This window comes from Pan paniscus, chromosome 17, assembly GCF_029289425.2.
Source record: "Pan paniscus chromosome 17, NHGRI_mPanPan1-v2.0_pri, whole genome shotgun sequence".
NCBI lineage: Eukaryota > Metazoa > Chordata > Mammalia > Primates > Hominidae > Pan > Pan paniscus.
The window spans coordinates 59,555,164-59,581,524 of record NC_073266.2 but is presented as its reverse complement, the minus strand read 5'-3'; the positions used below and the strand labels follow the sequence as shown (position 1 = coordinate 59,581,524).

Below are 26,361 nucleotides of genomic sequence, written 5' to 3'. Positions count from 1 at the left end.
GCTACATCTACTCCAGTATCTGTAAACCTCTAGCACACTCCTCAACATCCCTGACTATCCATTCTAGTCATTGTCATCACATGACTTGCTGGCATTTTCTTCACCTCCAGGTTAACCTGTTGACAATATCTATCTATCCTGAGTTGCTGTCTAGGAAGATGTGTCTTTATCACATCCCTTACCCACCCACCAATTGTCAACAGGCCAATAGCATATTCCATCTTCCTTCCTCCAGGATCTGCTCCATCAGTGATGCTCGCCCCTCTTGTGAGGCCAGACTTACTTCTCCACTCAGCCTCTTGCTGGTTTTCCCCTCCTCTTGACCCCACCCTGCCTCCCAGCATATGCATGATCTCCTTTCACAACTTTTGAAGTATAAATAAAGGTGACAATGAGGTACCCTCAACTAAGAAACTGGGGAGTGGGGAGGAAATGAGAATTAAACTACAATCATGTATGGATCACATGTTATGGATCAAAGTGGAAACCTACAAGTTACTTTGAAGAGACTTAATGGTTCTAAAGTCAAAGACTTGGCAAAAACGGGATAAGTAATATCAGTATAGTTATAGAAACAGTGTGGTAATTACCTAGAAGGTGAGTTCAGAAATACAGTAAAGGAGAAACAAAGACAAAACTATGGTGATAGAAATCAGAACAGTGGTTGCCACAGAGTAGAGGGAATGGAGGAGATTGATTATAAAATGGCAAAGGGGAATATTTTAGGGTGATGGAAATAGTCTAAATCTTGGTTATGGTAGAGATTACAAGACTGTACACATTTGTCAAAACTCATCGAATTGCACTTGTAAAATTAGTAAATTTTACTGTAGGCAAATATAAGTCAACAAAGTTAATTTTAAAAGTATACCAGTTTTCATTAGTAACAAGATTGGGAGGACACAGCTCACAACTGATTACCACATACCTATAGGAAAGACACCCTGTTTATGAAGCTGTATAATGAAAATGTGTACACTCTTCTGCTATACCCCTCAGGGTCAAAGTGCCCTTCCCAGTCAGTGGTAGTTGCTCGGAAACTGCTTTCTTCTGGGAGCTTCTAGCCTGCACAGAAGCCTTACTGCATGATGTATCACAGTAAAACTGTCCTTTATTTGAATATACTGAGAATTTCCCTCTTGCACAGAGTATACTCATGACATTATAGCCTTTTCAGAGAGCTGAAAGGACACACACAAACTTCTTGTTTGTTATCACATATCATTTCACCCACACTGAGCTTAAAATGACCAATAACAGCACTAAAAATTATGTCCTTCACGTTTCTCTATTTCACTGGGGGTGGGAGGGTAAGACAAAGAAAAAAATGCTCTAATTGTATCCAGGATGGATTTTTCTCTTTTGTTAGGTTCAAATAACAAACCTAGGAAATTTTAAATCCTGGAAGTCCATCTGTCAGCATCTGGTTCCCCAGAGACCAAGAAAATGCTTTCATTTAGCTGAAGGCTGCTACAGGCAGCCACATACCCGCCTGAGAAAATACATCATTTTTTGCAAGTGTGAAAATGACTGCTAAGGGGAATAGGAGCCCTAGTTACATGCCCCATTTCAGAGCCTTCAGCCCCAGCTGCAGGGACCAAATAAGACAGTGATGGCCCTGGGGATTTAAGAATTCAGTTTCTTTCTGACAGCCTCAAAAACCCCAGACCACATTGAGAAAGAAGAACTGCCTCTGTCACTAGCTCAGAAAACTCATCAATGGCAGGGGCCCAATCTTGGCTCCAAAGGAGCCCTTGCTGGCCCCTCACTTATCTTGCCTATATGAGTGAACGCTGCCATAAAAGGTAGCTCTAGACCTACAGCTGCAGGCAAAGAAACTCTCTTCCTCTTGATTTACCATTCTCCTAAGCTGCCTGCCCACTCTCCAGCTTAGTAGAATTCCTGACCTTGCATCCCTGACTGCCATCTGCCCTGCCTCTTCCCACATCTCTCCTCCCACACATCTTGGCAACACCTAGACTGAACAGGCTCAGGCCCCAACGTGATTCTACTGCTTCTTTCATATTCGTGAATATGTTCAGAGATGTTTATTATTACCTAGATTTACAAATCATAGTTTAGCATATCGTTTCTGACATAAAATACAGAAAATTCTAAAAGAAAAAAATTCAGTGCCCCCTTCAGACCTTCAATAAGAGTTACTATGTACAGTAAAATGATAAGAAAGGAAACCCTCAGCTATTCTGAGATGCAAATGCTAGGTGGTCAGCTAGGTCCACACTCAAGCTCATCACTGCCAGAAATTTTACACCTGGCTCTCAGCACATACAATTCAAATTTGTGCCTTAAATCTAGTGCAAGTGGCCAGGGAGCCCCAAAGTCTGAAACACAGAAAGCCAGGACCGTTAAATCTCAGACCACCGAGGCTCCTATATCACCACCAGCACCTGTCTACCCGTCAGGCCCATCCGGCTCCACAGAGAGTGGCAGCCCCAGGCTACATCAAGACCTCGATTTGACTAGCTGAACCCACCTGCACAAGGAGGGGAACAACAGACCCCTTGCTGTTAAAGGGGGCCCAGGCTTCATGTGTGTGCACAGCAGTTTGGCTGAAATGGAGACATTACAATTAATACTCCTGATGGCCAGAGGCACAACCTTTTTCTCCCCTGCAGGTTGGAAAGTCCTCTTTCTGTTGTGATGGAGTCCTGTTGGTTTTCATTTATATTTTTCACTATCACATTGCCTATTCTCTCCACCTCACTATCACAGGTCAGTCCCATTAAATCATGCCTAGATTGTTATGCTAACCCTTCCTGGCCTGGCATCCCAGGCTCAACCCTAGGGGCCAGGTAGATGGACACTAAACCACCACCTATATTTTCCTCTTATATTATTTTTGAGAAACATCAGTGAGTCCCTTTGATTTAAATATTGCATTAGTCCATTCTCACACTGCGATAAGGATACTATCTGAGACTGGGTAATTTATAAACAAAGGAGGTTTAATTGACTTACAGTTACGCACGGCTGGGGAAGCCTCAGGAAACTTATGGCAGAAGAAGAAGCAGGCACCTTTTTCACTAGGAGGCAGAAGAGAGAAGTGCAATCAGGTGAAATACCAGACGCTTGTAAAACCATGAGATCTCGTGAGAACTCACTCACTATCACGAGAATTCCATGGGGAAAACTGCCCCCATGATCCAATCACTTCGCACCGGGTCCCTCCCTCGACACGTGGGGATTATGGGGATTACAATTTAAGATGAGATTTGGGTGGGGGCACGGCCAAACCATATCAAATATCAACTCCAAATGTCTTGGCCCATCTTTCCATGTCCCCCTACCCTACACAGCCTCTATCACCATTTTCCAGAACATACCTCCAACTCCAGCTGGACAGATTTACTCACTCTTCCTTGTTCGCTCGGATTGGTACTCGTATCTTTCCTCCACGTCCAATTTTCTCCTTTCTTATCTCTGGTATAGAAACCACACCCTCTCTTTTTCTTTATGGCCCAGAACAAGACTTAGGTTCTCAGTGAAGCATTCCTGAAATGTCTTCAGCTGCCACTGTCTTTTCTTCCTTTTCTGGTGTCCTAATGCACCTGTAATTCACACCACACAGGTTAGCACTTCATTGTTTGCAAATTGTTTCACATGTGTGTTTTTTTTTTGTACTTTGAGACTTACCCTGTATCACGCTAATACCTGCAGAGTGCTAGGCACCTGTGGGAGACTTCCCAGTTGATTTCTGGGCTGAATCAATTTGCGAACAATTGTAAAATTCAGTAATCGCCATGTGAAATATTCCCATTTCCCATGTGATTTGACATTTTTACCCAGGAGAACATCTCTCATCTTTTATGCTGCTACTCCACGGCTTTGATAAATAGAGTTCACCTCAAATCTCCCTTCAAACCATATTTAAACTTCCCCCCCTTCCAGCAAAGACTCCAGGCTAGATTTCATTGAGCCAGTCAGCTTTGCTAATTTGTAACCAATTTTTGATTTACTAAATGGCAGCATTCAGCTGGAGGACAGATGGAAAAGCCGCAGGTAACTGCTGACCTTCTGATTAGAGGGATTAGATAACCATACCTGATTTCACATTCAGATTATCTACAGAGATTGGATATGAAAGATCTTTCCAAGGGTTAGAGGGAGGAAAGAAAGCATATGGCCCCAAAATGGCATGTGGCTGAAGGATTTATGAATTAATAGAAGAAGGGATTTATTATAACCTTCAAGTCAGATAAGAAATATGCTGGTGCTGTGCTTTTCTGAAAAGCTGAATGCCATTGTGAGAAGGCTGGTTCTAACAGGGAACTTTTATTCTCTAAATAAGTAGAATATACTATTACCAATCAGGGCTTTTGCTCCTAATGAGAGGTACTGATGGCTGCTATCACTAAAGCATCCTGAAAACCTGTGACTGCTCTGTGGCGAGCAGGCCAACTCCAGGCTCAATTGTGCAATACAGGGTGTTTGGTTTGGTTCCCGTCTCACTTCCTCTTTTCTTTCCTCCTTCCTTTGTGTCCATATCTCTTCCAAATCCCCTTCCCAGACCCTTCATGAATATCTCCCATATTAGCCATCTGTGATGGTTACTACTGGATGTCAACTTGATTGGATTGAAGGGTGCAATGTATTGATCCTGGGTGTGTCTGTGAAGGTGTTGCCAAAGGAGATTAACATTTGAGTCAGTGGACTGGGAAAGGCAGATCTACCTTCAATCTGGGAGGGCACCATCTAACCAGCTGACAGTGTAACTAGAATAAAAGCAAGCAGAAGAACATGGAAAGATTAGGCTTGGCCAGGCACAGTGGCTCACACCTGTAATCGCAGAACTTTCGGAGGCTGAGGTGGGCAGATCACTTGAGGTCAGGAGTTCGTTCCAGACCAACTGGCCAATGTGGTGAAACCCTGTATCTACTAAAAATACAAGAATTAGCCATGTTGGCATGCACCTGTAATCTCAGGTACTGAGAGGCGGAGGTGGAGGTTGCAGTGAGCCGAGATCACACCACTGCACTCCAGCCTGGGTGACAGAGGGCGACTCCATCTCAAAAAAAAAAAAAAAGATTAGACTGGCTTAGCCTCCAAGCCTACATCTTTCTCCCATGCTGGATGCTTCCTGCCCTCAAACATTGGACTCAAGGTCCTTCAGCTTTGGGACTTGGAATGGCTTCCTTGCTCCTCAGGTTGCAGATGGCCTATTATGCAACCTTACCTTGTGATCTCGTGAGTTAATACTCCTTAATACATTCCCCTTTGTATATAAATCTATCCTATTAATTCTGTCCCTCTAGAGAACTCTGACTAACACACCGTCTCACCCCTTTGCACCCTTTTTCTCACTTGTATGCCCATCACAAATTCCTCCCAGCCCAAGGTGAGATTCACACTATGAATGATGGAGAGAAAATTCCAGGAGTGACTTCCCCTCCCCAGGAGCTCAGATAGCCATTTGAACATGGAAAAGACTAACATAATCCAGGGAAGTGACATATTTACAGTTAAATTTTGGAAAGATGTTTTGGCCTGAGGATTATCTAAACACATATTACATTATAGACCATCTGGGTGTTATGACAGCTTCAGAAATTGTAGAGTTGGGTAGCCGCAGACAAGGTAGGTACAGGAGACTCCGATGTGACCTTGAGGGGCAGCATCAGACAGGCATGGTGGGTGCCTCCAAAGAGGAAGAACAGTGTGCAGGAGTGAGTTGGGTGGCTACCAGTCCCAAGGATTATCTGGATTGGGGAAAAGCAAGCAAAGTGAATTCTGGAGAACCACTTGGTGATGAGTCATGTAGATGCCATGTCTGACTCAGCATAATGGGAGGGGAAGACTTCTGCCTTTTCCACAGTGGCTTCTGGAAAGCCACAAAAATGAGCAGCACTAACCTGTCACAAATGAACTTCAACCTTAAAGGAGAACCAAGGCCTCCTGGAAGGTTAGCAACAGAAAGACAGCTAAATTTTCTTTCTGTAGATTTCTTTTTTTTTTTTAAGTAAAAAATGACTACTTGCTATTTATGTATATCCCAAGAAAATGCAGAATTACATCTTCAATCACAGTTTTTTTCCCTATGAGCCTATTTTTATATTCACCACAGACTAGTAACAATTTCTCCTTCAGAGATTGTCTAGAAAGATTGCACTGTCATTAGAAGTTTCATGTATTCATGTTAGAATAATGTGGACCAAGTACAGACATGAGAGCATGCCAAGGGTATTTGTGGACTGGAAAACATGACAGGCAACAGAGCCTACATGAGATGTGCCAGAGAGTGCAAGAGGTGAGACTAGAAGGGCGAGTCTGGGTCTGGGTGCCCAAGGGGCTCACTGTTGGATAAGAAGATTGAGTTACAACACTGGCCGAGCATTTTCCCATTACCTCATTCAGATAGCAGAGCATCCTCACAAGTCTGGTGTTTCACTTCTCCACATTTACAAGTGCAGAAACTAAGGCTCAGAGAAACTAAGTACCTTGCTCAAGATGAGAAATCAAGCCAATAACAGAGCTAGGATTTGAACTCACTCCTGTACACCTCAAAGTGTGTTGTACTCCTATCTCTACTGTTAAAAGACAAACCTTAGACAAATTAAATTAAACAGAGTTTAATTGAGCAAAGAATGATTCATGAATCAGGCATCCCCCAAGCCAGAATGGGTTCAGAGAAACTCTGGCACTGCCAGGTGGTTGAAGAAGATTTACGGAAAGAAAAAGAAAAGTGACAGAGAGAAAACAGAAATGAGGTACAGAAACAACAGGATTGGTTACAGCTCAGCATTTGCCATATTTGAATGTGGTTTGAGCAGTTGGCCACCTTTGATTGGCCAAAACTCAGTGATTGGTATCAGAGTAGGTTATAGTCCATTTACACTTCCAATGACATGTACACTATGCACGTATAAACCTTTAGACAGAACTTATAATATGTAAGGAAACAGCTTTAGGCTAAATTTTATTTAATACTACCATGCAACACTCTATCCAGTTCGTGTTTAAACACTGGAGACACTGAAAGAGGTGATTTGGAAATATATAGGGGGATGTGAGTGGAATAATTGGAGACCATAAGCCCTGAAAGATATGCTAAGAGCCACCTAGTTATCTGTGTTTAGGTAAAGTTTTAGTTTGACATTACCAGCCCAAAAAGAGTATTCAATCCAAAAAGGCTCTCAGAGAAGTGATTTCACACTCTTGAATGGTAATGCTTTATTTTTTGTTGTTGTTCTTGTTGTTAAGTATGTCTGTTCATTAGTTTTACCTAAGTCCCTCTAGGTATGAAAGAATTCCTCCTACTTAACTGAATGATAAAACAAATGCCTCCACTGCCAGTTTTATTTATGGCATAATTTTCTCATCTCCGAAGAATGTGCTATAGACTCACTGTCTTTTAGAAATATGGACCATCTAAGCTTGTATATGCTCAATAACACTCTAAATGTGTTTATTCAAGCACTCTTCTCCTAATTATTAAGTTTGGGTGTATTTCAAGGGACATTTACTCCATCTCTGAGTCATTTACTTTGAGCTCATTCACATCTAGAAGTAGACTGCAAGAAATATTTGCTTCTTAGGTGGTATCAGAGTGACCACATAACCTTAAAACTTTGTTCACTGGGCCAGGAGAAAATGAAAATGTCAGTTTTCAAGCAAATTTTTGATCTTTGAGAATTAAAGAATGGGTTGTTGGCAAATAGCAGTTGCTTTCTAACTTTACTTTCTGTGCTAAAATTTGAGTCACTCCACACACTTAGGAACACACAAAAGGCAAAGAAATGAGTTAATTTTGTTGCCTGTGCCACTCTCTTCTGCCCTGTATTCATGTCCCTGGGTCAGTATTCATGTTTTTGCCCTGAGGCCAAACTGTGCTCCTTTTTTTTTTTTCATGTAGCACATTTCCACATGAACCTCTTAGAAAAAGTCAGCATTCAATAAAGAAAAGCCAAGTCAGAAATAAATCATAATATTAAGTTACAGAGGAGCAAGGCTGAATACTGAACAACCGGTACACCATGATAACACAATTTAGGGCAGCCATAAGTAAAATCCAGGTCAGTGTCAGGAAGTCATGCAGGGTGTTCCTTGCTGAACAAAGAGATGCTATGTAAATTACAAATCAAATGGAGAGTACATGCAGGATATTTTATCCTATCTGCAGATCAGCCAACCTTCCGAGAGGCTCACAAATGATATTTTTCCCTGCAATCTTGGCACTAAAAGGTAAAATTCAAATAAGTGATCTTTCAACTGGAATGTATCCTCCACATTTTTTATTGAAATAGTTGAGAAGAATATACAACATTAGCCCTTACTGGAATAATGCAATGCCCAGGGCTGGATAGCAGGCTATTTTACATGTGAGGCATAACATGGCCTGAATTTTTGCTTTTTCCTTTGGATTTATGAATGACTACAAACTTCCTAAAGAACAAAGGTGATCTTGTACCCCACATTAAATGTTCCTGCTGGCTATACAGGTAGTCATTCAATCTCTCCTAGTTGGTTAACCAGGTATTGGGTGACGTGGTCCCTCCTAACTTCTCAAGGTTTTCTCCAGCCACCCACCCTCAGGCAGACTGAATTTTTCAAAACAGACTATGTTTTTGTAGGATGCCGTGCCTTGACACATCCAACTAGTTGTGGAACACCTACCCCATGACTGCCTGTGGTGAATAAAATCTTCCGTCTTCTAGGAATTTTTTTATACCACCGTGCCCTGTAACATTTAGCTAATCTAATCAGTTGCATCAACTGGATAGAGGCCATTGTATAATCATCTTCATTACTCTAACCCCAAGAAAAGTCCTGGCACCCTCTAGAAATTGCTAGATACATGTTTTTAGTATGCTGAATAAAAAGCTCCCCAATATGACGAAGTCATCAAGACTCCCAGTACATTCACAGCCAAGAGAAATCCAATATTTCCAACGCTTTGAAAAGAAACTGTTTTGATAGTCATTTTATTCACATACCTGTTTTTACTTGGCTAGAGGTGGGACCAACATGTCTCATATCTTCTAAGAAAGACAACTGCAAGTCTAAGTGGAAAGCAAAAAACCCTGACATAACCCAAGGCCTAGAGGCTATATGATGCCTGCATTTGATGTGAGGTGAAGCTTGGAAATCCTCCTGGGCTTAGATTCCATGATTACACAGTTACATTTATTTAATAAATATATTATGTTGAAGACAAAGCTCTAATTGCTTTTTGTAAATGGGAACTGTATTGAAATGAACTCATGGGAAATTGGACCTTTTTATCTTGTCATTGTATCCACAATTCAGCAAATATTCACAGGTGACTTACTATATGTTTGGTGCAATACAAGGCCAAACACGATTTTATTTTCTTATGCTGGCTGCCCCCAAAATTCCAGAACTACAATTTTTCACTGGAAAGAAAAAATAAACACTTTTGCAGAAAGCACAAATTAAGCCAAATAGGTCAAGCTGGGAGACTTTACATTGTGAGGGTATTATGGAGAACATCCCGTGCAATTCTGAAGTAATTTACAGATTGTGTGATACACGACACACTGATGTCCCCATCATTGCCTTCTACTGAAAGAGGGAAAATCAGTTCTCTTCCCCTGCATCTTGTCTTCCTAAATCCTGCTAACTGTACACAATAGCAATTCTCTTTGGGGAGATTTTATCATGGCAAGAGAAGAGGATTGCTGATACAGTGGCATTAATAACTATTAAAGAAATGTAGGCTGAGATCATGGAGGGAAATCTATTCCAACAAGCATCTCCTGAGAGGAATTATCATTCACTTAGACAGTTAAAACCCTCCCTCACCACTCCATACTATATATGCAGCCTGGTCGTGAGGAATCCTCCACAAAGAAGGCCAGATGTACTGATTAGGTCTTTCTCCAAATTAATCGTGGATTCTCTGGGCTTTGCCTTCCTGATAAGCAAGGAAAGTTGCAATCCGGTTTTGTCTTGCAGTAGGGAAAATAAAATTGGCTTTCTCAAAGATGTGCATCCCCAGAGCCTTTGTGATGAATCAGCATTCATAGATTCCTTATTTGACCTTATTAAGGACAGACACAGCAGATAATTTTAATAATGCAGCCTTCAATAAATCAAGAGTATTGCTTCCAAAGACTGCATAGCTGAAAAGACTAATGTTGTTTCTTTGGGGCAGGAATCTGGGAAAGCTGTATGAAGGTGTAACAATTTAACCAGAACTTGGAGACTAAAATGCTGGTCTTAATTTTTCTTTATCTTATCTGAGTGCCTCACACTACAAATTCAAAGCAACACACTTAGCCTGGCATTTGGAACCATAACCAGCTCACAATCAATGGAGCCCTAATGAGAACAGCCTGCTGAGCAGCCGCAATAATCACCTTTTGGACAATCAATAGAGAAGGAAATGTGAAAATAGTTTGGTCTCAGGTATTTCTCTAATCACCCCTAATCAGAGGGGTGTGGTATGTATTCTAGAGATCTTTGATAAGTAGACAATATCGGAATCTTTTTAATAATTACATAATTAAGATGAATGGCCTACATGGCCTGTAGTATATTAAATACCAGGGCTGGGAACCACATCTAGGTTTGAAGGGAGAAGTTACTAATCCTTCCCTGGTGCTGAATACTACAAATCAAGTGCTGAATTTAACTTTACCAGAAATAGAGATTTGAAAAAAAAAAAAAAAGGCGTCTTTGTTCAAAATATCACCCTGTAATAGCAACTAAAGCAATACCCCAAAAATCCACTACCTCCTTCTCAATAGCCAGAGACACAGCCAGTGATTGACTAGAGTCAGTTTCAGCCAGACACTCAAATTTCATATGACTGGCCACAAATTCCTCCCAGAGCCTGCTGTGATGTTCCTCAATTATTCTGCTTCTGAACACTTGTTGTGAAGCAAGAACTCTGGCATCCCCCCAGCGCTGAGAGCAATAGAAATTAAAGTTTGGTACATGTTTTGTCTGCAGTCTATCCAAGAAGCAGCATGAAATAGAGGTGACACTGTCCTGCCACCAGCTGTGTGACCTTCAGCAAGTTACCTAGCCTTTATGAGCTTCAATTTCCTCAAGGCCAAAATGAGGATGTGATAAGCATCCAAGTTCCTCACAGATCTGAAATTCAGGATCTACAATGATCTGAGCAGCTTGCTTGTGGGTCCATTTTTACTGGAGTGTTAATTCTTTTTACAATGAGCTGCAATTAAACATTTGGCAGGTCTGGCCCTGCTGTCCTCCTCAAGGAAGTATGAAGCCAGATGACTACTAGCTATATATGGTGAGAAAATAATCAGATAAACAATGAAACATCAGAACATTTGGGCTATTTCCAAATCCCATCTCTCTCTCTCTCTCCCCACACTCCGCCTCTCTCTCTCTCTCATTTCTATCTCATCTTCCTTCCTTCCTTTCTTCCTTCCTTCCTTTGTTCTTTCCTTCCTCCCTCCCTTCCTTCCTTTGTTCCTTCCTTCCTCCCTTCCTTCCTTCTTTCCTTCCTTCCTTCTCCCTCCCTCATTCCTTCCTTCCTTCTACAAACATGGATTTAGCATTACTATTTGCCAGTCCTTGTACAGAGACAGGGTATAAATCAGAAGTACTCTCTGCATTCATGAAGCATTCATGGTAGCCTGAGGGAATATAGACATTAATAAAATAATCACTCAAACATAAAGTGCAAATATTAAAGGACTATAAGGGAAGATGCAGGTGCAGAGTGTTCAGGACATGTATATGCATCACACAATACCCAATTAATAACCAATAAGTATTCTTGGACACTGCTGCAAAGAATGAGTCATGAGGATCATCTCAATGAAGGCACTGCTTCTCTGCTGTTTAATACCATATGGATGACCAAATGCTCCCTAATAAAACATCAAGTTTCCAAATTTGTTTCCAGTAATACCAAAAGTTGTATTAAGGCTGTGTCAGTTTATCTGTTGTTCAAAACAATGCCATAATTTCAGTCACTTTTATCTTCAGTATAGTTTGGTAGCTTGGAGACAACTGAGACTTTCCACCCCAGAGGTAAGGAAATCAATTGTCTTGTTTACAATGTGGTTGGGGAAATGAAAATATTTGACTTAATCTTAATGTATTTCCTCCTTGGAAAGGAGGCACTCTATAAATGTATGTATGTGCATGTTATTATGTTAATATTGCAAATGGGAAATCACACAGAGAGAGCTAAGTAGGACCATAAAGAGAGAACAGAGCACCTGCCAACACTCTCCATCAGAGGCTATCTCTTGCCCACAGAAGGGTCTCACCACCAAACATGACTTCCTCTTGGTTTAACTTAACCTTAAACCAGTCTTAAAGTGAACTGAGGCATCAGTAATTTGGACTGTACCATTTGAAACCTGAATAATTCTGACTCAGGCTGAGGTCTTTTTCTAAGTTGTCTGTGAGGGGAGTTTTGCTAAGTATACTGATATTGCAAAGTAAAATGCTGAGAACTAGAGTGAGATATTTTTAAAATATTTGTAAATGAATTGCAAGCATCTTCTAAAATGAGTTTCCTGTGGAACACTTGAAAAATATTTCATTTAAATTTTCCTTTGAACTTAGGGTAGTAAGCCTGAAGGTAAAATAGTTTACATGTCACATTCAGCACTGATACTATTATCTTATTGTTGCCTACAAAATATTGAACATGTGTGATGAATGTAGCGTCGTAATTCACTATTCCCATGGAGATGTTTAATAATTTCTACAGGACCCTGATAATAAATATGTACATCTATTATGTATCAATTTTAAAATTAAATGTAAAAAATAATGAATTTTTTAAATGTTTGCAGGGAATGTCACGTTGCTTATGTTTTGCACAATGAGGGAACTCATTTTCAACCAGGACTTCAAAAGGGAAGTAAGTCTTTCTACAAAATGGAGTTGATCACACCACCTGAACCCTCAACCACCACAATTCATACAGAAATGACTTCACCAAGAAGACCCAGGTCACAGAGTGTTGCAATTTCACATAGCTAGAGGCAGCTAAGCTCAGAGACCACTGGAGTGGCAGAAACTCTTACACAAATAACAGCTAATAGAAGTTAAATATATAACGCCTTTGTTTTGGGTAAATGTTTAAGCATAGACTATACCTTAGTAATAGTGCCATTACCCAAGAGTAAGATATGTTAGCATCCAATTTTAGAGAAAAGAACCCTGTGGAGCAACCAGAAGAAAATGAAGCCTGGATCCAAAGTGGCCCCTTAGCCACATCACTTCAGTCAGCCCCAGTTCTTTATGGTGAATGAACTGGGGTCCAGTTTCAGGACTTTTTTCCTTTAACTAGGTGGTATACGTTGCATATTATCACTCCTTTCTCTCCCAAAGAATATTTTATTGCCCTCATAAGTCTTATTTTTAAAAAGAAAAGGTCCCCTTTGGTTTGGTTGAGCTAGACAACCCCATGGTGACATTGGAAGCATGATTTTCTGGTGCCTAGGTAGGGTAAAACAAGTAACGAGACCCTTGACAAATTCTGTTTTAACTGGCCTAATTTATGCTTGGATGTGCAACAGGTTTTAATAGTCCATATTGTATTTGTGTTGTCTTTAGTAATTTTCACAAAACCATTCTAAGAGAGAAAGATATTAAAACTTCAATTTGTATTTTTATAACCCCTTTGTAATGTTTGCTTTTGTGTAAGTTTTATAGCATTTATATTAGGATAGTAAAATATGTTGTTGTAAATAACTAAGAAGAGCAGGGTGCAGTGGCATGTGCTTGTAATATCAGCTACTTGAAAGCGTGAGGTGGAAGGATTGCATGGACCTGGGAGTTCAAGATCAGCCTGGAAAACAGCAAGAACTTGTCACATAAAAAGACAAACTGAGAATAATTAGGATATGCATTGGAAAGTGTTTAGTGCTCATGTGTGAGATTTAAAAAAAAATAGCAACTGGTGGACCATTGCTCTATATAAAAAGATCCTTGAAAAAAGATTATGTCTTCTTTTGCTTTACATATTCAGAGACTAAGTTGCTAGAAAGTAGTAGACAGTCCATAACTGTATATTGAATAAATGAATGAATGAAGTTATAAATAAAAACAGCTATGAACTTTGTATTCTTCTACCATGTAAGAATAAATTTTCACCAATTAAGAACAAAACTCTTCAGGACCCAATCATAAGCAACAACTTCAGTGATAGCAATCATCAGCCTCCTTCTATACAGGATACAAAGCCTGAACTCATCATCCCCTCCTGGGTCATCAGACCCCTTTGGAGAAGTCCCTGAAATTGTCTAAGGAAGGCTGGTCTTTCTCATTTGCAGGCTCACTACAGCACAAACAGGTCTGCACCTTGTCATGCTGAGTAAGGAAGAGTCAGTTGTTGAAGAAAATTGTAGCCCCTAAGAAGGAAGGCAGCTATCTAGTTTAAGCTGAGCAAACATTATCCAGCCCCAAACATGCCCTTCTTACCACCTGGCATAAATCTGGCCTTTTCCCCTTTGCCTTGTCTCTGGCTCTGTTGTGATTTCTCCCAAGCAATAGGGTGGTTTTTTGCTTTCCCAACTCCCCTTCTGCTTTTATTCTCTCTCCACCTGTGATAGACCCAAGTCTACCAACCACAGCCAATAAACAGCTGACTGCTTCCCTGCTTGGGTTGCTGTCCGAGGTACGAGACAGTCATGGGCTCTAAATAGAGTAAAAATGAATACCTTTGTATGGAGTCATTTTTTTGAGGAAGTACATTCTGGAGTTGCCCAATCAGCAGAAAATCTGGTCTGGCCTTGTGTTTTTCTGTCTCAGAGGATAGATCTTGGTCCCATGGTTTGTCCAGCAGCAATGGCCTTCATGGGGAAATCAGAACTACTGGTTGTGATTTTTCACGCATTATGTTTATATCCTTTTCTGTTCACAATAATAAATGGCACCAAACATTTATTTAATAAAATTTTCCTCTACACAAAGTAGGAGTGACAGTTAACCTCTCAGCCAACTAGAAAGGCCTGAGAGAGAATGTTTTTGCTTTTTTGGAATGAGATGCTTCAAATGGCCAGAGGTCTTGGATAGGACACAGAGGCAGGTGGCTTTTCAGGAGGTGAAGGGGGTGCATAGAAAAATAAACTGTGATTCCTGATTTCAAGTGGCTTACCATTTAATTGTTAGGTATCTCATATAGGCATCAACTAAAAATACAAAGCAGTAAATCTTCCATCATGCCACGGATGCCAGTGGGTAAATGTTATAGAAACTTCAGAGGATACAGAGGCAAACGTTGGCTATAGCAGTCAATGACATCATCAATGAAGACATGACTTGCTTAGAGCCAAGAAAAAGTAGGATTTTGAAAGGCACAGAGAAAAGGGGTGTACTAGAGGAGAAGAACTATGTAAGCAGAGGTATAGAGGAACTAAAGTAGAAAAGAGTGAGCCATAACTTAGGGTACCATAAAAATCAGTGAAAAATATCACTGTGAGAGGAAAGTGTCAAGGGCTTTGAAAACAGATGGAAAATAACAAGCTAAATGAATCAAATATCTAAATGCAAATGAAATGAAATTATGTAAATACCAGGAAAAAACAGAAAATGCCTGTAAAACTTTAGAGCAGAGAAGGTTTCTCTAACTATAACTGAAAACCCAGATGCCACAAGAGAAAAGAATGACAAATGTGAACACATAAAAATAAAAACTTTTGTCTGGTAAAAAGCATCACTGACAGCCAAGAGAAATGACAGACAGAAAAAAAGTGCAGCCTACATTGTAGACAAAGAGCTAAGATAATTATACAAAGTTCCTAGAAATCTAGAGGAGAGAAACCAACCATCCAATAGAGAAGAGGCAACAGATAACAACAGCAAATTACAAGTTTCCCTTAAAAATAGGAGAAGACTTTCAATATCACACATACACTAAAAGAAATGCAAATGAAAGCTCTAACAAGATACTATTTTTTTACCTAAAATTTCACAATACATTCTGTAGTTGAAGTACTAGATTATAGACACTGCAGTGCATGGTTTTATATCGCTGGTGAGGTTGGACAATGATACCACTTCTGAGGAAGAGAATTTAGCAATACCTAACAAAATGACAAGTGGATTTTTTTTCACCCTGCAATTCCACTTCTAGGACGCTATACCACATATACACCTGCAAAAAACGTGAAATGGCATTTATACATGATTGTTCACTGTAATAAGGGAATACTGGGAAGAATCTAATTATCCAGCAAGACAAGACAGGTTAAATAGTTATGGTGCACCCTCAAGAAAGAGTGTTTGCAAAGATTTTTAAAGTGAGAATAATATTTATGTACTGATATAGCAAAATCACAATAGCTATCTTAAAATAACCAACAGCAAGACACAGAATAGTATACATAGGATATGAAAAACTATATTTATGTAAACAAAAGACTAGAATGATAAACAAGAAAGTAATTATTAAATTGTTCCACGAAGTGGCAAGGGGGAAATAATGAAAGCAAAATATTTATGTGCATGCATTTTGTATTGTTTTGACCTTTTGATTATGTAAATATATTAACTTTTTCAAGAAAATTATATTAGGAAAATAACTTCTCAAGTTGAAAACAAATTGAACTAAAAGAACCTAACTGTATATCAAATTGGTAACAGCAAAATTATTTCATTCAAAGAACTCAAAAATGCAGTAATTTGATTGTCAGTATGTGGTATGAGATATTCTAAGGCAAAAATAACCACACACAGAAACAATTAAACTGCCTCAGTAATTGTATTGCTTGTTGTAAAATTAATATTAACATTTTCAAAATATTTTTAATAATAAATATGAAAACAAATAATTATTTTAATGATATTAGGTATCAAAACTTTCAGTGCAAAAAATGGGATAGAAACATAAAATTTTAAAAAGTAAAAACACTCAAATGTTAATATTTTAGTTAAATTATAAATATGATGTCATGATTTTTCAAATATATATTTAAAGAGCCTGGAATGTCCTTGAAGCAATGTAACCTCAATAGCAATTAATATTCTTCATATCCAGGTATGGCCCTATTACCATTCCCATGGGGGAAAAGAAAAACACACACACACAAGGCTCCTCAGAGAAATGGTTAATTTCAAGTCTGGCGCAGAATAAGAGCAATGTAAGCTTAGGACTTCTCACACTGGAAAGCAAGGAAGCCTGCAAAGACAAATGGCACTGTGACAAACAGACCAGGAGCCAGTGTGGAGCCGTCCATAGGTCAAAGTTGTGACAATCTGAACCTCAAAAAGAATAATGAGTTTAGTGGATTGAAACAGATTGAATCAATGAAAAGTCAATGAGTCCATAATGATATTTTTAAAAGAAAGTCATAGAAACCTCATTCGTCACCATTTGAGGTGGGTATTAAAACAACTCTTTGAAAACTGGGAAATAAAGTGAAAGAACTGATCTTTTATTTTCTGCCTTTCTGCTAGTAACTGGGTTTCAGGGTAACAAATTTGCCCACCTGGTGAAGAAACCTTTTTTACATAGAAATCCTGGCTGATAAATGAAGAAAGAGTGGTGGGATTTTAAAACATTTTAGAAACTCTAATTAAATTAACTGCTTCAGGCAAGGATTATCAATTGGTGTCACAACAACTAGGTGAGTGGTTTGCACAGTAATACTTTGATATAGTGCAAATTAATACTACACAGATTACTTTCTGGTCCCAAAAGAAAAGTGTTATTCTTCAATGGAGGAGTGAATTGTCATTACAGTAATCCAAGGTCAATGTTAGTATCATTAATGATGGGTCAATGAAATATTATGTGTCTTCCAGTGTACTACAATCCCATATATCTAAAATCAATTAAAATCAGCCAGAAATGTTTAATTTGAATGCATTAAGCCTTTCGACATAATTTCTAGGATATGGGACACATGTAAAATATAAGAAATTTATGAGCTAAATGACACCACAAGCCAGATACAGAAGATAGTACATTCATAGGACAACTGATCTATTCTCATTAACAAGTCAGTGCCATAAAAGAAAAAAATGAGGCTGGGCACTGTGGCTCACACCTATAATCCTAGCAGTTTGGGAGGCCAAGGTAGGCAGATCACTTATGGCCAGGAATTTGAGACCAGCCTGGCCAACATGGCAAAACCCTCTTTCTACTAAAAATACAAAAAATTAGCTGGGCATGGTGTCGCGTGCTAGTAGTCCCAGCTACTCTGGAGGCTAAGGCACAAGAATCGCTTGAACCTGGGCGGCAGAGGTTGCAGTGAGCTGAGATTGCACCACTGCACTCCAGTCTGGGCAACAGAGCGAGACTCCATCTCAAAAAAAAAAAAAAAAAAAAAGGAACAAAGAAGCAAGGGGGTGCTCTTCTGCTCTTCTGGATTAAAAGAGACTAGTGGCAAATATGGGCAAAGATGTGTTAGTAATGTTTCACAACCAATCTGGAGTGATGAGGAGGCTTTGATTTGCAATATTTGCTGATTTCCATATTGTAAATACTTCCACCGTGGCACTTTCAAGCTGCCAATGTGACCTCAACCCACTCCTAAAATTCCTGAAAGCTTAACAACTGAGTCTTGTACGAGGTATAAGCCAGCTGCAACATGTCACTGCTTAAGTGACATTACAACCTGGCTCAATGTGGTCCTAGACTGATACAGGAGAAACCAACTGCACAAGTCATGTGAATGTCATCTGGGAGAATATTTGATGAGTTTACAATATAATTAAATGGAAAGGTAGCCATCATTACTGGAAAAAGGAGCAGGTTACGAAACAGTGTGCATAGTATGCTCCATTTTGATGTAAAATGTTGTAAATATGCTAAGGTGGATATTCAACAAGGTGCTAATGGTGGCAGCTTCTGGATGTTGAGAATATGAGAATATGCTTTTTTTTCATTTATCTAAAATTTTCTAAGGCACCTCCACCAATGCTATAACATTTGGTTGTAATATTATGGTGATATTTTTTAAAGAGAGATGATAATGAGGCAAAACATATATTTTGGAGCAGGGAGGTACGCTAATAGATAGTGTCTGGGGTTCAATGCATCTGTTGTATCCTTGGAGGGGCCTTTTTTGGCCAGAGGACCTATTTGGGACCCCTGAAAGAGAAACTGGCTGCACTTATAGAAGTTTGCAAATAAAGTAGGAACTCACAGCTTGTATGGTTTTCTTCTTTCTTTTCATTCCTCTGCGACCACTACAGCCCAATCCATTGTGAGTTCTCCTTCAGCTTGAAGTCTGCCAGAGCACTTTTTCGTTGTTTTTTTTTCACTCAGTCCCTTATTCCTTTACTCCACCAATTGTTCTCCATCCCTTCGCTAAGTATCCCACGCTACTTGGTGAAGCTCGACACATCTCAACTTGGCATGAAAATACGGATGCATGATCCCAGCCCACATCAACTAACTTGGAATTCAACAGTCTTCTTATTCTTCCCCATTATGGGAGTGCCTTGAAGAATGATGGCACTTGAAGGGCCATCATTTACACTTCTTTGTTTCTATTGCAAAGTTTAGCACAGAACTATTTACATATTAAAAATTCATAAAATAATTACTGACTATAAGGTGGACTCACTGTTTTTGTAACTTCCTAAGGGACTAATTAAACATACTAACCAGTAAAAACCATGGACTGGTTATCTCCAGACATTTTTAATCATGTACTCTCCTAAGTAAAAAAAAGAAAATAAATACAAATTGAGCATTGCTTCTAAACATATGTACGTTTCATTCTCTATGAATTATATACATATACCATTATGCTAACATAATATAATTTTTTCTTATTTTTAGATGATATTTATTTGCACACTCTCTGGAAAATACTGGGCTAAACTAGCCTTCCTTTTGCATGTTTTTCTCCTCCCTGTCCTCCTTCCTACATCCTCATGGACAAGTATAAAATTCTCATGAAAAGGAAAGAGATGGAAATTGCAGCAACCTGAGTTAAAGGCAGTTTTCCAAGCCCCCAGCCCCACCCAATACATCTGAAGGGTATGTCACTTGATGAGTATTGTGCCTACGTATCTTCCACCCACACACAAGCTTCCCATACCTCTTCAATTTGGAACATAAGCCAAGTAAACATAACTTTGTTACCCACTGCATAAATAAGACCAGCCACCATTCAACTTCCAAATGACTCCTGATACACTCTTTTCACATTGCACAGGGATGTGAAGAGAAAATAACTTTGAGCTAGTATCATTTCGGCAGGGAGCTAACTCAGTGATTTTCATCTGGATGAAATAAGGAAGAAGTATCAGGATTTGTCTATTACCCATGCAGGTGAGATAGGAATAGAAACATCCGCTCTGTCAAATTGAATGGACTCCTGCTTTAGAACTCTTAGACTCTGGTTTAACATCAAGATGTCTCAGGCTTTAAATGAAATGTCAAATATAATTTGGCTCTGGATTCCCAAGATATATGATTGCCCTTGGAGAAAACTTGATAACTCAGCGTTCTTGTGTCAAATGTGTATCTACCTGATAGGGCACTCTATAAAGCTGGTCTCCCGCTCTCCCTCGACCACATAAAAAACCTCAGCCAGCCTGATGAGCCAGGTTCCATTCCTTGCTCTAATGGATGTGAGACTCAAAAAAAAAAAAAAAACCTTTTATGTCCATGAGGCAAAAGCCACCGTTCAGATTCTCTTTGGCAATCTAATCTGCACGGAATATGATAACTCAGTATTGGAATGCAAAGACTTTTAAGGTCTTTTCATGCAGTTAGCCATGCCCATGACAGCACATCACACACATCCCCTTCCCTTCAAAGTCCTCTTTCTGAGATGTTCCTCTTTATCACTGCCTCTAGCTTGGCATTAATTTTCTTCATTGTGGGAGAGTCAGGCTCAGCCCCAAAATTCAACTGAAAAAAAAGTAAAGAGAAAGAAAAAATACATAGCAGCCTGCTTCTTTCAAACAAAAGAAACTCAGCCTAAACTTGGAAGGACTGAGGGGCTGAGTATGCACTAAGCAGCTGTTAGACAAAGAAGATAAAGCAGTAAATGTGATCAAAAGACTCAGAGTCTGGTCCAAAGTGATTTTTGAAAATTAACACAGTAAACAAAGAAATCTGACAGTCTTAGCCTTGAGCGTACGTAAACATTTTAGTGGAATTTGGTCTACAGCAAAGGGCTTTTCTCTCATTGACACATTGCAATGCCAGAAATTCTGAACTACAGTTGGAATGCTAAATGTAAATATGACCATGACATATGTATCTGAAAGGGGCAATGAACCATCCTGTTATGAACATACTGATGACTCCTTACCGAGCATTTAAAATGAGCCTGGCAATTTTGATCCATTATCTCTATTGCTCAGAACACCAAAGAAAGGTGTTATGGATTGAATTTTGCCTCCTCCCAACAAAGATATTTTGAAGTCCTAACCCCTAGTATCCCAGAATCTGGCCTTATTAGGAAATAAGAGTCTTTATAAAGGTAATCAAGTTAAAATGAAGTCATTAGTGTGGGCTCTAATCCAATATAACTGGTGTCCTTATTAAAAGGGGAAATTTGATACAGAGACAGACACACATAGAGAAAAGATGATATGAAGACACAGGAAGACCACCAGGTGAAGACAGAGGGTCAGAGTGATGCATCTGCAAGCCAAGGAATGCCTGAGGCTACCAGAAGCTAGGAGACGCCTGAGCAGATCCTTTCCCAGTGACTTCAGAGAAAGCATGGCCCTACCACCTCCTAATTTTTAGACTTTTAGCCTCTGGAAGTGTGAAGTAATAATTGTTTCTTGTTCTAAGCCACCCAGTTTGTAGCAATTTCTTATAGAAGCACTAGGAAACTAATACTGAAGGTAATATTACCATATTTATGCTACAAATGTGGAAACTGAGGTGGAGTTCAAATTTAGCTCCATCTGACTCCAGAGCTCATACTTAAGCAACTGCAGCAGTGTTTCCAAACTGGCTTCCATGGGCCCTGGAGTTCCAAAAATACATGCCCAAGGTTCCAAACATTCAATCCCAAAAATTCTTACTTTTCCATTTGCATTTCAACGGTATTATAGAAAAGATGAGTGTATATGGACTTATCTTAATTCAAACAATAGCCCACAATTTCCATGTCCAAGCCTGTTTGTATTGGTGATGGATCCTATACCAATTAGTACTACCTTAATTGTCCCAGAATAATTCAAATAGAATTTAAATATTTTAATTTAAATTATTAAATAATTTAATTTAAATTATTAAATAATTTAATTTAAATTATTAAATAATTTAATTTAAATTAAATAGACTACCTTAATTGTCCCAGAATAATTTAAAAATAAACAGTATGTTTATTGTGAAAATAATGACTTTGGCACAATGTAAAATCTAAACCGCATCACAGGTGATGGTACATATAAAAAAAGGTCAAAGTAGCTGAAGCAGAAAAACTGTGGGAAAATCAAGTCATCATCACACAATTCATAATAGTACACCCATGCTTACCTCAAAAGGGCCATGCAATAATAATCAGAGCTATATTGATGCAAGGAACAATGATTTTCCTTCACAAATATCATCATCACATGTGAGTAATATTGTTAATATAAATTTTATTGGGTTGTATATTTTTATTTAATGAATAATGATTATGTTTATTGTTCTGTGAAGATTTAGAGTCATTTGAAAAGTTATATCCAATTTTATGTCTATATATGGGTAGGAGAATTGATTGAGATGTTAGGTTGCATTTGGGGTCTGCATCACTCCCCTCTTTCATTCCAGTAGGTAGTCAGTTACCTATGTTCTCTAATATCAGGAGAATTTGTACGGTCACAACCAAAACTACTGGAGGAACATATCACACAGGGCTTTTTGTGAATGCTTCGCTGATGGAGGATATATGCTAAGTACACCAAAAAGAGAGAAAAAAAGGCAATGATTGTTGCTAGTAAGAGAAGAAGTAGAGAAAGGGATGGCAGATTTACCCAGGTCTCAAAGGAGAAGAATATCTGAGGGTGCCTCCACATCCTACTCCCTCTCAGGACAAGTTTAGGAGATGGATAAAGTGCTGCTTACTTCACCTTAGGAAACTGGATCCTAGAGATTTTAGAATTCAATTCCTGGGCCTCAAGCATGTCCTAAAGGGATCAGAATAGCAGACTTTAAGTTGCCCTGAAGTGTGGATAAGGCTGTGTCACTGATAATTAACGCGCCAATGGCCTACATGCTTTGGCACTGCCCCAGACCCCCCTCCCAAGACCTTTGGACAACCTTTAGTGGATGCGTCAGCTGAGATTCAGGGAACCCTCAAATAACTAGATTAATATTCCTGCGAGCCTGATGAGAGGATGAAGTCTCAATCTTATTCAATCTGAATGAAAGTATACAAAGTAATGGTACATATCTGACACACCCAAATGGTCTACATACCTATATAATTAATATTATAATTAATAATTATCTAGGTCAATACTTTGGATCTGAAATAATTTTTTTATTTAAAAAGAAATCTGAACATCACTAGGCTTAAAATGCATGCCATCACTCAGCATTGCCTCCTTTGGTAGCAACTAACAGATTAGCATGGGTTAATCCACCTGCTAGCTAGCTGTCACCTTGGAAAAAGAGAAGCAGAGCCCTGAGGGATGAGGCAAGTGGATTTATAGACTTAAATAACAATTCCAGAAAACTAGAGAAGAAATATCACAGGTAATTCATAATTAATTGCCAAATGACTTGCACAAACATTAACTGCTTAACAATAAGTGTTCCCTGTGTTTTCTAAGGTTAGAATGTTATAGAACATTTTCATACATCTTACTTCATTCAGTCTTACTGAGGTGGCTAAAAATAGACTGTGACCATGTGACCCTGTTCCACAACTATCAAATAAATCCTTTGCCATCCATTTACCAGTGGCTGTTAACCTTCTAGAAGGCAAAGAGATTTGGGAACACAAGACAACTGAGTAACCTAAGGAATATGTAAGAGGGTAACATTTTGAAGGTAAATGAGATTACCTGGGGGACCCCGTGCCTCTTAGTTGTTGTTCCTGATTCTGTCCCTTGGCCCCTTCTGACTAGAAAACGACTTCACCCCATTCCCCTCCAAGAAGCTCTTCAGCAGCCCCACTTCCCTGTTCTGCCTCCAAGCTGCCTCTGCAGTCTTGACTCTCTTCTCCCTGCAGATGACCGGCCACTGTGCTGTGCTTTGAGTTCACCAAGCCCTTTTTTGTCATCAAGCATGTTCTCATGTCTCTGCCCAGTGTTCTCCCTCACTCTCCTTCCTGATGAACCTCCATTTGTTCTCCTAGAGCCCAGTCTCTGCCATGCCTGGCTGCCTGAGGTATTCCTGCTCTTTCTCCAGCTGAATCTGTTCAGTGGCATGGCTCCATTTCAACAATTACCAACATGGTTCAAAATCATTTGTATTTAATGAAATTGTCCTAGAATCTGGGCAAAAACTGAGGGCAGTAGAGTCCTCACTCATTCTAAACAAAGAGAAGCTGAAGACCACTACATCCTCCAGGCTGTGTGAAAGACACTAGAAATGTGAGAGGAGGCTCAGGGAGGAATTGAAAGTTCTTGGCTTTTCTCAACCAAAAAGCTGGGGAAGAAGCTTGAAGAGCATCCTTTGTAGATCCTGGGGGTGTCTGCAAGAAAGGGAGGCTGGAGGCCCAGCCCCCAGAGGAATGTTTATTATGCCATGAACCACAGGCCCCATGGCAGCTCGGCATTCCAGTGAAGCATACAGTAAGTGATTGTGGGAGAGCTTGAATTTGGGGGTACATGTGACAGAAAGAATGGAGCCTGCTTCCCACTGGCAAGACTCTGGCAGCATAGGGTTGCCAGAGCACTCCAGGATGGCAGGGAGGAGCAGCAGGTAGCAGGAGAGCAGTGTTGGGCTTGAAGAATATATGTGAATTTCCTCTGGACCCAGTGCATGGCTCAATGGGTAGAGAATGGCTAAGCTTAAGACAACTAAATGAGATCCTACCCAAGAGTGCTCCGTGTCTCGGATTGATCTCAGAGGGGCAGGGGCTAGAAGGAGGTTCAAAAGGATCAGCAAGAAAATGTGCCACCTGTGTCAGGAAACTGCACTTCAGAAATCCACATGTTGAGGGTAGGGTGTTGTGCAGGAAAACCCTATGAACAGCTTACCATAGTATCTGAACACTTGCTAGAGCCAGGAGCACAGATGCCTGTATTACAAGCCATTAGCCATGTGAGTCATTGTTTCCTTTATTCTTCTAATGTCTGTTTCCTCACACCCCTTCCCACCTCCCACAGGGCAGAACTTAAAGGAATATGAAGCAGAAGTGGGAGAAAGTGAAGGAAGATTGAGGACAGACCATATTGGACCCCACTCTGGTCTCCGAGGTGCAATCTGAAGGAAGGAAAAAAGCTTTAAATTAAACATGAGCTTGAGGGTTTTAAAAAAGTCAGAATTTGGCTTTTTAAACCTGGAATGGACTCTATATTGTCAAAAAGTGGTTAAAAGGATTGAACACTTATGGAATCTGCCCAAGATGTCATCAAACTGCAAGGAAAGAAAATGAAAAGAGATAAAGCACATTGAAGGAAATAATCAGAGAAAAATAAAGCCATTTCCTGTTTATACTCTGTAAAGCTCAGCCCAAGTAATAAATTAATTTTATACATTTGTATTTATAAAAGTATATAGTCTGTAGCTTTTTGAGGAATAGAGCGTATTTGTTCATTTTAATATCCTCAGCCTCTGGCACCCACTTGCAATGAGATGAAGATGAAAAGCCGTCTCTAAGGCCAGAAATGTCACTACCTGGAGCATACACAAGTCTCAGCCATCAGACACAGCAACCCAGGGCCCACACTTTGCTCTCTTTTTCCACAAGCATCACTTCTAATCAACACCGTGAACCCAGGTGGAATCCTAAGAGGGCCCAGAGTCATTACAGAGACTCCTTTCATCCTTCCAACTCTACTTGTCTTCCAAAGGTCCACAGAGAGGGAGTGATAAATCCTATGGGCAAGGACATACACTCATATGTCACTCACCTCCTTTGTCTGAAGGTTTCTACCTGCTAGCTGTGTCCAATTGACAAATGCATTCAATATGAAAATGGAACCTCCCAAGTCATCTTTTATAAAAATGACTTCTCTGCACACCCACGCTTATGTGAGGTCCCAGCAGTAAATGAAATTCCTCTGGAAGAACTCGAAGGTAAAGGGGATGGCTTTGGAGCATTTTCCTGGGTAAATTGCTTAAAGGAATTGGTCTAGTTATCTATTACTGTATAACAAACTACCCCAAACTGTATTTGTTTAAAATTTAATTTTGATTTGACTCATACTTGTGTGGGTCAGGAATTTAGAAAAGGTTCAACTGGGTGGTTGAAGGGGCTGGGACAGCTGAGGCAGGAGGATGCACATTTAATATGGTATCTTCAATTACTTCCCTGAAGCCTGGGCTAGGATGCCTGACTGTTGAGTCTTTCTGATGGCTGG

The 26,361-nt window shown here is 39.7% G+C and overlaps 1 long non-coding RNA gene across 1 annotated transcript in view; it reads right to left on the bottom strand.

Annotated features, from left to right (window-relative positions):
- The window catches only part of LOC100974864 (uncharacterized), a 67,424-nt gene that overhangs the window by 36,635 nt on the left and 4,428 nt on the right, over positions 1–26,361 (bottom strand). The window contains exons 3-4 of the long non-coding RNA XR_008621899.2: positions 3,345–3,569; positions 2,980–3,044 (exon numbers count right to left, since the gene is read on the bottom strand). This is a non-coding gene — a long non-coding RNA (uncharacterized LOC100974864). The remainder of the gene's footprint in view (positions 1–2,979; positions 3,045–3,344; positions 3,570–26,361) is intronic.